Consider the following 12,994-nt stretch of genomic DNA (forward strand, 5'->3'; position numbering starts at 1 on the left):
TATTTCCCTCACCATTGTTCCCCTCCCCCCATTCCATAAGGGCCAACTGTTCCTAGTTGCCCTTTGACACACTGCTCACCTTTGTTCTGCCTTTCACACATTCTAATCTCTTCATGTGCCACTATCAGCACCCATTTTAGTGTTAATCACCTCTATTTACATTCCTTATGTCTTCTGTCCTCGACATCTTTGTCAAGCGGCGCCTATTGCTGGTCCCCTATCCAGCCCCACTGCTCCACCCCCACACTACAGTATAAATCTGACCCCATTTCCAGTGCTTTGACAAAGATTCATCCAGACTCGAAACATTAGCTCCCTTCTCTCTCCACAGATGTTGTCAGACCTACTAAGATTATCCAGTATTATCTGCTTTAGTTTCAGATTCCAGCAGTAATTTGCTTTTACTTTAACTTCTCATTTGTGGTCATTTTGACCTTCACCTCAACTCACCACACTTTCCCTCCTCTAAATTCATTCCCCTTGTATTCTCCTGGACCTTTGTCTTGATTTAAACTCCCATCCATATTAACAGCCAACCTCTTGACCTTGCTATATCACACATGGATTTGCTAATCCCATTGTCTCAATCACACATTTATGAGCACTTCTTCGTATCATTGTCCGCCTGTATCCCCTCCCAAACCATGCCCCCCCAACCCCTACCCCATCAAGCCTAATTCCATCTGTACATTCCTGGAAGAAACTCCCCAAGTCACTTGGAATTTTGAAATCTCCAGTTGTCTCGCCTTTGGCCCTTCAGTCACTATGAGACTTTTGTAGCTACCAAGCTGCTTAGTCACATCGTAATCTCTCCACCTGTGATGCCCTTTTCCCAATAAAATGAATATTGCCTCTAGTTATTCACCCCTCGTGTTGCATGGGTTTGCTCCAAGTGCTCCGGTTTCCTCCCACAGTCCAAAGATGTGCAGGTTAGATGGATTGGCCATGCTAAATTTTCCCTTAGTGTCCAACGATGTGCAGGTTAGGAGGGGTTATGGGTTTATCGGGATCAGACGGAGGAGTGGACCTAAGTAGAGTGCTCTTTCGGAGGGTCAGTGCAGATCCACAGGGCCAAATGGCCTCCTTCTGAACTGTAAGTATTCTATGGATACAGATCTCAACACCAGTCCCTTAAGTAAATCAAGGGATTCAGACTTGAATGTTTTGTGGCAGGGTTAGCCATTCATGACCACATCTGGCTGGACCACATAGAGCATTATCTGGTCTTGTTGTCCTCTGCCAGAACTGTTCACTATGCCACAATCATCCTGCCCTGCCTCCTCTTTCCTAGCCTCCAACATGTTTGAGGAGGTCACTGACTTCTTTGTCACAAAGATTGAGACTGTCTGTTTCATTACTTCTGCCACTTTCCACCCTATCCCCAGCCTTGAAATTGCAAGTGACACTCTCTGTGACTGTGCTAAACCATCACTCCTCACCTTCCTTGACTTGTCTGCAGTGTTATGGGCCAGGGTTTAGAGAACCCCAAAGTGTATCATGGAGTTCACCTGACCCACAACTTTTAATAGATTGTGGTATGGGGAGCACACAGCCCACTCTAGAGGTATGGTACAGCAGAAATGGAAAAGTATTTTTTAAAGCAAAACAATGTTTATTCTATGAACTGAAGTTAACCTTTTTAAAACATACAGTGAACATCTTAGCAACCATTAATTCAAATTCAACCCCCAAAGAATACAACACTAAGTAATGCTTCTGCTGTCCTTTTAACATCCAGAAGATTTACAAAAAACAAAACCTTTAACTGAAACACATCAGGTTAAAGTCACTACTGAAAACATTTAGAATTCTGAATTCACCAATAGATCAAGAGATAGTCTTTTCATGGCAGAGAGATCAGCAGTACAGCTGCTTTGTCTGACTTCAGCTCCAACACTGAAAACAAAACTAAAACACAGACACACCCAAGCTTTTCTCAAAGTGAAACTTAAAAGCAGAACCAGAGCTCAGCTCCTCCCACACTCTGACATCACTGCAGTAACATGAGCAGCCAAACATTTCTTAAAGCGCCATTCTCATGACACTTCTCCCCCCAAGAAAAAAAAACATCAACTTCAAGATGGTTTAATTTTTCACCTTTTCACTATCCGTTAAGAAATGCACACAAAGGGCAGCACGGTGGCCTAGTGGTTAGCACAACCGCCTCATGGCGCTGAGGTCCCAGGTTCGATCCCGGCTCTGGGTCACTGTCCGTGTGGAGTTTGCACATTCTCCCCGTGTCTGCGTGGGTTTCGCCCCCACAACCCAAAAATGTGCAGAGTAGGTGGATTGGCCACGCTAAATTGCCCCTTAATAGAAAAAATAATTGGGTAATCTAAATTTATTAAAAAAAAAAGAAATGCACACAGTAAATATACGTTTTCGTTTAAAATAACCCACATGCAAACAGGTATAATAATATAGTCCTTTTTTTTTTCTTCTTTCTCCAACTGGAATCCTTCTCAATTGACAGTCTCTTTGAACAAGAAGGTCTCTGCACAATCTGTCCATTTCTCTATGCCTCGGCATTTCTGTTTAAAGTCAAATATTTTAGTTCTGCCTGATCACAGAGTCCCTTGTAATTCTCCAACACATGAGCATTGGTTATCACAGCTTTCAGGCAGTCAAATGCCTGTTGAAACTTGGCTGTCCAGTGGAATTTTTGACGTTTCTTCAGCAAGTCTATCAGTGAAGCAACCACGCTACAAACATTTTTCACCAATGTTCGATGAAATCCACTCATGCCAAGAAATCACATTATTTCCCTTTGTCTCAAGGGTATCGGAAATTCCTCAAGGAAAGTGACTTGGGCTTTTCCAAATTCACTTTTGGCTAGGTTTATCACCAAACCCGCCTCCTGAAGTTGATTGAATAATTCCATCAGATGTTTTAAATGTTCTTTCCATGTCTGGCTGAAAATTACCAGATGGTCGATGTGTACCGCACAATTGGGTAATCCTAAAATGTGGCTGGGGTGTTTTTCATGCCAAATGGCATAATTTTGAATTGATATATACCATCTGGAGTCACAAAAGCTGAAATCTCCTTCGCCCTTTTGGATAAAGGTACCTGCCAGTAACCTTTAAGTAAATCCAGTTTGTAAATAAAAGCTGATTGTCCCACTTTCTCACTGCAATCCTCCAAACGTGGGATAGGATAAGAGTCCGTTCTTGTAACTGCAGCAACCTTTCTATAGTCCACACACAACCGTTGGGTACCGTCTGGTTTAGGCATCATTACTATGTGTGAGCTCCATTGGCTGCAACCCACTTCAATTATGCCATTTTTAAGCATACTCTCAATCTCTTTGTTAACCTGTGCCAATTTTAAAGGGTTAAGTCTGTATAGATATTGTTTGATTGGAACAGCATTTCCCACATCTGCATCATGTATAGCCATTTTAGTACTTCCCAATTTATCTCCACAAATATTCCCATGTGATATCAATGTCCCTCTCAGGTCAATTTGTTTTTCCGCTGGAAGGTAACTCAACAATTTATCCCAATTTTTAAGAACATCCTCGTTTTCCAATTTAATTTGAGGAATGTCAAATTCACAGTCACCTGGATTTGGTTCATCACTTTGAGTTAGAATCGTTAAAACCTGCTCCTTTTTCTCTTCTTTCCTTTCAAAGTACTTTTTAAGCATATTCACATGACACATTCCATGAGTCTTCCTTCTATCTGGTGTCTTTACCACTTAATTCACCTCACTTAATTTCCTTTAAATCTGATAAGGTCCAAAAAACCTAGCTTTTAAGGTTCACCTACCACTGGTAACAACACTAAAACTTTATTTCCACTGGCAAAACTACAAACTTTGGATTTCTTGACCCCTACCCATTTCATCACATTTTGTGCAACTTTTAAATGTTATCTAGCCAATTCACCTACTCGATTTAATCGTTCCCTAAAATTTGACACATACTCCTATAATGTAAGTTCTGATTTCTCACTCATCAATTTTTCCTTAATCAATTTAAGTGGTCCTCTTGCCTCATGACCAAAAATTAGTTCCAAAGGACTCATTAGGTGCATCCCTCATTGCAAACAGTACGAATAGAATTCCTTTTTCCCAATCCTCTGGATAATCTTTACAATAAGCCCTCAACATTGTCTTTAATGTCTGATGCCACCTTTCTAACGCTCCCTGCGATTCTGGATGGTACGCTGTTGATTTAAATTGTTTTATTCGTAAGCTATCCATAACTTCTTTGAATAACCTTGACGTAAAATTTGATCCTTAATCCGATTGTATTTATCATAGAATTTACAGTGTAGAAGGAGGCCACGCAGCCCATCGAGTCTGCACTGGCTCTTGGAAAGAGCACCCTACCCGAGGTAAACACCTCCACCCTATCCCCATAACCCAGTAACCCCACCCAACACTAACGGCAATTTTGGACACTAAGGGCAATTTATCATGGCCAATCCACCTAACCTGCACATCTTTGGACTGTGGGAGGAAACCGGAGCACCCGGAGGAAACCCACGCGCACACGGGGAGGATGTGCAGACTCCGCACAGACAGTGACCCAAGCCGGAATCGAACCTGGGACCCAGGAGCTGTGAAGCAATTGTGCTAAAGAAAAATTTTTTTAATATTGCTGCAGCTGAAACACTCATCGATGCCTTTTTTACCACAAGACCTGATTATTTAAATATACTCCCAACTGTCCTTCCATCTGCCACCCTACATGGGATTGAGCCCATTCAAAACTCTGCTATATCCTAATTCGCACAAAGTTTCATTCATCCCTCATTCCTGTGCTTACTGACCGACGTTGATTCTCTGTCAGGTGGCGCCTCAGTTTTATAATTCTTATTCTTGTTATCAAATTCAGAGAGGTGGTGGCATTGTGATATTGTCACTGGACTAGTAATCCAGTGACCCTGGGGCAATGCTCTGGGTTCAAATCCCACCATGGCAGACGGTGAAATTTGAATTCAATAAAAATCTGGCATTAAACCATTGTCGTAAAAACCATCAGGTTCACTAATATCCTTCAGGGACGGAAATATGTCACCCTTACCCTGTCTGGCCTACATGTGATTCCAGACCCACAGCAATGTGGTTGACTCTTAAATGCCCACTGAAATGGAGGAGTTTTAGGGATGGGCAACAAATGCTGGCCCAGCCAATGATGGCCACATCCCCTTAATTAATTTTAAAGAAGAGTGCCTCCATGATCTGTCCCTCCCTAGCTTTGTAACCGCTTCCAGTCCTGGGACCCTCCAGGATCTCTGCGCATCCCCAATTTTTGCTTTATTTCTGTTTGCTGATCAGTATAAATAGCATTTCAGCCCAATTATCTTCCATCTTCTTAGCTCCAGTGAGGTAATCCAGGAGCCATTCTATATGAGTATCACTGATCTCTTCTCTTTCTATCTTTCCCTATCCTTCTTTCCACTTCACATGTGCATGCACATGTGCTTTGATATGCAGCAACATAACATGCAGAGGTACCACTCTGAATAACTTAACCTGTTTCGATCTGTGGTATAATCAGTGGAATTATCCTAATGATTACACCCACTGGCAGCACGGTGGCACAACGGTTAGCACTGCTGCCTCACGGCACCGAGGGCCCAGCTCCGATCTCAGCCCCAGGTCACTGTCCATGCAGAGTTTGCACATTCTCCCCTTGTCTGCGTGGGTCTCACCCCCATAACCCAAAGACGTGCAGGTTAGGTGGATTGGCTAAATTGCCCCTTAATTGGAATTTTAAAAAAATGATTGCACCCAAAGCCAGATTAGACCCCTTGTTCTGATCTACGGATCACTGTTATGACTACTTTGTTCTACAAATGCTGCTTTACTATTAGTACCTAATTTAGAATTGTGCAAGTTTTGCCCAGCTCAGCAGCTCTCGAGCAAGCGAAGTGCAGCTCCACGCCTACATATTTAAATATATGTGAAGCTTCAGTCATTCGTGTGACAGCACCAGTGATATTTTTAATGTTAGTGGAAGAACTACCGATCCTCACAACACTTCACTCACTTCGAAAAGCAACCATCTGGAATATTTTTTTAAACAAGTTTAAGTATGGCCCATTTTAGTTCCAAATATGAAGCCAGTGTGAAGTTAACGTGCTTCATTTAAGTGATTTTGCACAGCTTGCCAAGGTTTGAAGCACACTGAAACTTCTCCAGACTGAAATTACATTGTTGTTTGGGCTGGAAAAGCTGTAGAACCCCTCTGGCTGTATGCCTAATGTTGAATGTATTTCATGATTATCGGGGAGGTGATGGTGTTGTGGTAATGCCAGTAGATTAGTAAACTCAAGGCTCAGTCTGATGATCTGGCGACACAGATTTGAACCCCACCAAGTCAGCTGGTCAAATTTAGTAAGTATCAGTACCAGTGACCAGGAAACCCATTTGGTTCGCTAGTGTCATTTAGGGAAGGAAATCTGCCGCTTTTACTTGGCCTGGCCTGCATGTGATTCCCGACCCACATTAATGTGCCTGACACTTAAATGCCCTCTGAAATGTTCATTCAGTTGTATGAAAAACCAGTACAAAGTCTATAAAAAGGAATGAAACTGGATGGATCACCTGGCATCAGTCTAGGCACAAGAAATGACACTGGCAAACCCAAACCTGTCGATCCTGAAATGTTCACCTCGCTAACATCTGGGGTCTTGAGCCAAAATTGGAGAGAAGTGCCACAGACGAGTTAAGCAGCAAGTCAACACTGTCATATTCATGGGAACCCAAACTGAGTGTCATTGCAGTCAATGTCCCAGACCCCACCATCATTGTCCCACATCTGTGCTACCGGCTCTGGTGGCATGTTTTGTTCCACTGACAGGACAGACCCAACGGAGGTGGTGGCAAAGTGCCAAACAGTTGGGAGGGAGTTTCCCTGGAAATTCTTAACATTGACTCTGGACCCCATGAAGTCTGATGGCATCGGGTCAAAAATGGACAGACTCGATAGACTGAATGGCTTACTTCTGCTCCTATGTCCTATGCAAACCTGATGATTACCATCTACCAACTTCCCATAGCTGAATCAGTACTGCTCAACATTGAACACCACTTGGAGGAAGCACTGAGGTTGGCAAGGTACTTAATGTACTCTGGATGGAGATCTTCAATGTTCAATGCTCTGTAACACTACCACTGACTATGCTGACCATGATCTAAAGAACATAGCTGCTGGACTGAGTCTGCAGCAGATGGTGAGGAAATCAACAAAACCGACTTGATCTCATCCTCATCAATCTACCTGTCACAAATGCATCTGTCCATGACAGTATTGGTAGGTGTGACCACCTCATAATCCTTCTAAAGGCGAAGTACCATCTTCTCAGTGAGGATACCCTCCATTGTGTGGTGTGGCACTACCATCATGCCAAATGGGATAGATTTTGAACAGATCTAGCAAGTTAACACTGGGCATCATGAGGCGCGGTGGGCCATCAGCAGCAGCAGAATTATATTCAACCAAAATCTGTAACCTCATGGCCTGGTGTATTCCCCATTCTGCCATTACAATCAAATTGGTGGATTACCCTTGAGTCAATGAACGATGTAGGGCAGCACCAGGCATACCTAAACATGAGAAAGCAGCATGTAACAGACAGAGTGAAGCGATCCCACAACCAACAGATCAGATTCAAGCTCTGCAGTGCAGCCATATCTAGCCGTGAATGGTGGCGGGAAATTAAATAACTAACTGGAGAATGAGGCTCCACGTATATCCCCACCGTGAATGTTGGGGGAACCCAGCACATCTGTGCAAAAGACAAGGCTGCAGCATTTGCAACGAGCTTCAGCCACAAGTGCCAAGTGGATGAACTATCTCTGCCTCTTCCGGCGGTCTTCAGCATCATAGATGCCAAACTTCAGCTAATTCAACTCACTCCACATGATATCAAGAAATGGTGGAAAGCACTGGATACTGCAAAGGCTATGGGCCCTGACAACATCCCAACAATCGTACTGGAGACTTGTTCTCCAGAACTAGCTGTGCCCTTAGCCAAGCTGTTCCAGTACAGCTACAACACTGGCATTTACCCGGCAATGTGGAAAATTGCTTCGTAATAACCTTCTCACTGACACTCAGTTTGGATTCTGGCTATGCCATTTAGCTCCTGACTTCATTTTTGCCTTGGTGCAAACATGGACAAAAATGGGGCCTCACGGTAGCATGGTGGTTAGCATCAGTGCTTCACAGCTCCAGGGTCCCAGGTTCGATTCCCGGCTGGGTCACTGTCTGTGTGGAGTCTGCACGTCCTCCCCGTGTGTGCGTGGGTTTCCTCCGGGTGCTCCGGTTTCCTCCCACAGTCCAAAGATGTGCGGGTTAGGTGGATTGGCCATGCTAAATTGCCCGTAGTGTAAGGTTAATGGGGGGATTGTTGGGTTACGGGTATACGGGTTACGTGGGTTTAAGTAGGGTGATCATTGCTCGGCACAACATCGAGGGCCGAAGGGCCTGTTCTGTGCTGTACTGTTCTATGTTCTATGTTCTAAAAATGCTGAACTCAAGAGGGGAGGTAAGAGTGACTGCCCTTGACATCAAACATTTAAATAATCATCTCAGTCCTAGGACATCACTGCAGGAGTTCCTCAGGGTAGTGTCCCCTGTCCAACAATCTTCAGCTCCTTCATTGATGACCTTCCCTCCAGCCCCTCCATGTTGGACGTGGGTTGTTCACTGATGATTGCCCAATGTTCAGCACCATTTGTGATTCCCCAGATCATGAAGCAGCCTGTGGCAATATGCAGCAAGACCTGGACAATATTCAGGCTTTAGTGGCAAGCAGTAAGTGGCAAGTAACATTCGTGCCACACAATGACCATCTCCAGGAAGAGAAATCCAACCATCTGCCCATGACATTCAATGGCATTACCATTGTTGAATCTCCCACTGTCAAAAACCTGGGGGTTACCATTGACCAAAAATTGAACTGGACCAGCCATTTAAATACTGTGGTAACAAGAGCAGGACAGAGGCTGGGAATTATTGGGTGCATAACTCATCTCCTGCCTCCCCAAAGCCTGTCCATTATCTACACGGTAAAATCAGGAGTGTGATGGAATACTCTCCACTTGCCTGGATGGGTGCAAAATTCAAAACACTCAAGAAGCTTCACACCATCCCGGACAAAGCAACCGGTTTGAGTGGCACCCCATCCACAAACTCCCTCCACCACCAATGCACAGTGAGAGTAGTGTGTACCTTTTACAAGATGCATCACAGTTGAAGGCCCATTAGGCAGCACCTTCCAAACCCGCAATCTATACCACCTAGAAGGACAAGTGCTACAGATGCATGGGAACACAATCTGCAAGTTCCCCCCCAAACCACAGATCACCTTGACTTGGAAATATATTGCCGTTCCTTTGCTGTGCTGGGTTACAATCCTGAACTCCCTCTCTAAAAGCACTGTGTGTACCTGAACCATCTGGACTGCAGCAGTTCAAAAAGATGGCTCAGCAGCACCTTTTTAATGGCAGTTAGGTATGGGCAATAAGCTGCTGGTGTAGGCAGCGACGCCCACATCTCATGAAAGATAAAAGAAAAATCGAGGGTATTGAAATTGTATTGAGCCACCTCAGCGAGGAACATGGTTGACTGAGGAAACTTAAATTCTATTGCAATTTGATTATTTTGCCCCCAGGCTTTATGATTGACAGCAATGTTTGTTGTGACTATCAAGAAAATTACAATAATAGAAAACCGAGGTGTGGTGCCCATTGGTTGGATTTTTCCCAAAATTGCACACAGTGCTGGACTGGGCAGGAAAAGCTGTGTGAAACTCACCTGCTTCAGAGATGCATTTTCACACCTCATTTAATGGCAGTCTGTGCAGTTTCAGACTTTTGGTGAGAATGACACAGCCAGCATGATAGGGGTGAACCTAAACACGCCGGCAAAGCCGGGATTCTGAGATCGGGGTGCGCCCCGATCTCAAAGGTAAGTTTAAACCGCTCCCCCATAACAGACATCAGGCCTACCTCACCCCTAGGCATCGGGGAGAATTGCCAGGTCCGTAGCCGCGCATGCGCACGGCGGCGACCTGCAGCTGTCGCGGCGTACAACATGGCGTCGGCCGAGCGTGAACTAGGCCTGCCAGATAACCCCCCTCGCCATCCCCGGACCATCCCTACCAGCCCCCACGAAAGCTGGGGCCAGCGGAACGGCTCTCCCCCCTGGCTGTGACAGTGATGGACACAGTCCGCAGGCGCCACGCAAGGTCTCCGAAAACTGTGAGCACACGCGCCCCACGCCATCGGGATGTTGGCCCTAGGGGGTGGAGCATCGGGGGCGGGCCTCAGGTGAGGCTGTCCCAATGGTGTGCGGTGTACTCAGCGATGACGCCATTTTTGAGGGGACAAAGCATCCGAAAAAAACGCCGCCCCCCCGATTATGGCATCAAAACGGATTCTCCCATTGCCAAATGCAATTTTGGCATCGGCAATCGGAGAATCCAGCTCCATGTTTGTATATCATTGCAGTATGATTTGTCTGCAAATGCAAACTTATTTGTAAAGATTGATCAAGTTTTATGTTTCATATCATTGGAAGCAGGATACAGACATGTGAAATAATATTTAACCAGCTATTTAGTGGATGACATTTATTCCTCAACATTTATATGAAAAGACAGCTCAATCCATGTTATTCATGAAATGAACAGAGAATTGATTTTATTTCCTTTTTGTTTTTCAGTTCTTGGACCTAAACTGACATGCTTTTTTGGAAAAATAATTCCCTGTGCTGGATGACCAACAACCTGTCTGAGAACTAATTTAATCTTGTCCTCCACCTAATCACGGCTTATTTTTTATCTTTCCTCTCCCATCTATTTCCTGCTCCTGCTTCCAAGCTGTTCATCTGTTAATATTTCCCAGTTTAGGTCAGCTACTTGAGTGGTTAGCCCAATGTTCCTCTTCACAGCTGTTGCCGAACCAGCTGAGTGTTTCTCACATTTGCTGTTCAAATTTCAGATGTCCAGAATTTGCAACATTTTGCTTTTTATCTTCGAGGGTTCTGAGTAAACTGAGTGACATTGCAGAGTATAGAAAGAAGGAGAAAGGACAAGTTCCATATACCTGTTAAATTGCATTTAGACCCAACTGAAAATTCTTCAGGCTCTCAAATAGTTGAGCATCACCTTTTGTTCTTGTATTGTATACTTGTAATAGACAAGAAATAAGTAAGGGAGATACTGTATTGATGGCAATGTTTGAATTTTCTGCAATAGATAAATACATTAAAGTGCATGGCTTTTTCAAAGGGTGCCTAGGCCAGCCACACCCTCCCAACAATATGTTTGATATTATATTTAGTTCCAATATCTGATACTTACATTATGCCTCCTTTATATGTGTAAATATTCTGTGTCGGCTGCTTCATATACCTTGGATCATTCCAAGTACTGTGGAAAAGGTTTAATCTAAGCCTTTTGAATGGGAACCAAGGTATTGCAGCTGAGAGGGGAGAGAAGAAAAATACTTGCATTTATATTTGTTATTTACAGCACAGAAGGAGGCCATTTAGCCCTCCGTGTCTGCATAAGCTCCTAGCAGAGCTACCAGCTAGTCCCATTCCCCAGCCCCATGTCCATAGCACTCTAAATTAATCACTTTCAAATATATATTCTGCTCTCTTTTGAAACCTCCTATTGAATCCCCCTCCACCACTCTCCCAGGCAGTACATTGCAAATCCCAACAGCTCTCTGAGTAAAGAAGTTTCTCCTCATCTTGCTCCTAGCTCTCTTGCTGACCATCTTGAAATTGTGACCCCTAGTCACTGACACACCAAATAGTGGAAATAGAATGTGCTAATGGCGAAATGATCAGTCTTTGTGATGTTCAGGAGTAAGTATTGACCAGGACACTGGGATAACTTACCTGCTGTTCTGCAAAATAGTGAATGGGATCTATTATGTAGTATCTATTATTGGGTCTCCCATTTAAGATGGAGATGAGGAGGATTTTCTTCTCTCAGGGTTGTTCATCTTTAGAGTTCATTCTCCCAGAGGCTGGGTCGCTGATAATTATTTTTTTTGCCCTTAGTCTTTCATGGGGATTCAATCATTGCTAACAATGCCAGCATTTATTGTCACAATTAACAACTAATTATTAATTATTATTATTATTAACCATGTCTTACTGAATAGCAGAGCAGGCTAGATGGATTGAGTGGCCTAATTAATTAATATGTTAGATTGATTTTTGATTGCACGTTGAGCTGTACGCTGTGTTCCATTGCAGACTCACCAAATTCTGATATAATTGCAGCAAAACTTCCTTCACCTTAAACTCCAACCTCTTCTCTTAAAGGCTAATGTACTATTTGCCTTCCTAATTGTTTGCTGTACCTGCATGTTAACTTGCTGTGTTTAACGTACAATTGCACCCAAATCATAACATTTCTTAGTCTCTTGACTTTCTTTACAATAATTTACTTTTCCATTCTTCCGATCAAAGTGAATAATTTCACACTTCCGCACATTATACTCCATCTTCGATCTTCTTGTCTAATCACTTAAATTGTCCATAATTCTTTGCAAACTCTTTGCATTGTACTCACAGCTATTTATTTAGCTTTGTATTGTTTGCAAACTTTGATGATACTCTGTCTTTTCATCTACATCACTGCTATACTTGTAAGTAGCTGAGGCCCAAGCAACATTCCATGAGTTAGACTGTGACAGCCTAAAATTGACCTGTTTATTTTGACTCTGTTTTCTGTCCATTCACCAACCCTTAGTCCAAGCTAATATATTACCCCAATCCCATGAGCCTTAATCTTGTGTTCCAACCTCTTTTGTGGCATCTTTGAAATACCCTCTGAAGATCAAAATATACTTCATCCGATGGCTCCCCCTTATCTGCCCTGCTATTTACATCTAAAACAAAATTGAGAGTTCCCTTTGGCAAAACAATGTGGACACTACCTAATCACATTATGGTTTTCCAAGTGCCCTGTTAGCACAACCCTAATAAAATGTAACATTTCTGTAGCAATGATGC

This window comes from Scyliorhinus canicula, chromosome 2, assembly GCF_902713615.1.
Source record: "Scyliorhinus canicula chromosome 2, sScyCan1.1, whole genome shotgun sequence".
Classification (NCBI taxonomy): domain Eukaryota; kingdom Metazoa; phylum Chordata; class Chondrichthyes; order Carcharhiniformes; family Scyliorhinidae; genus Scyliorhinus; species Scyliorhinus canicula.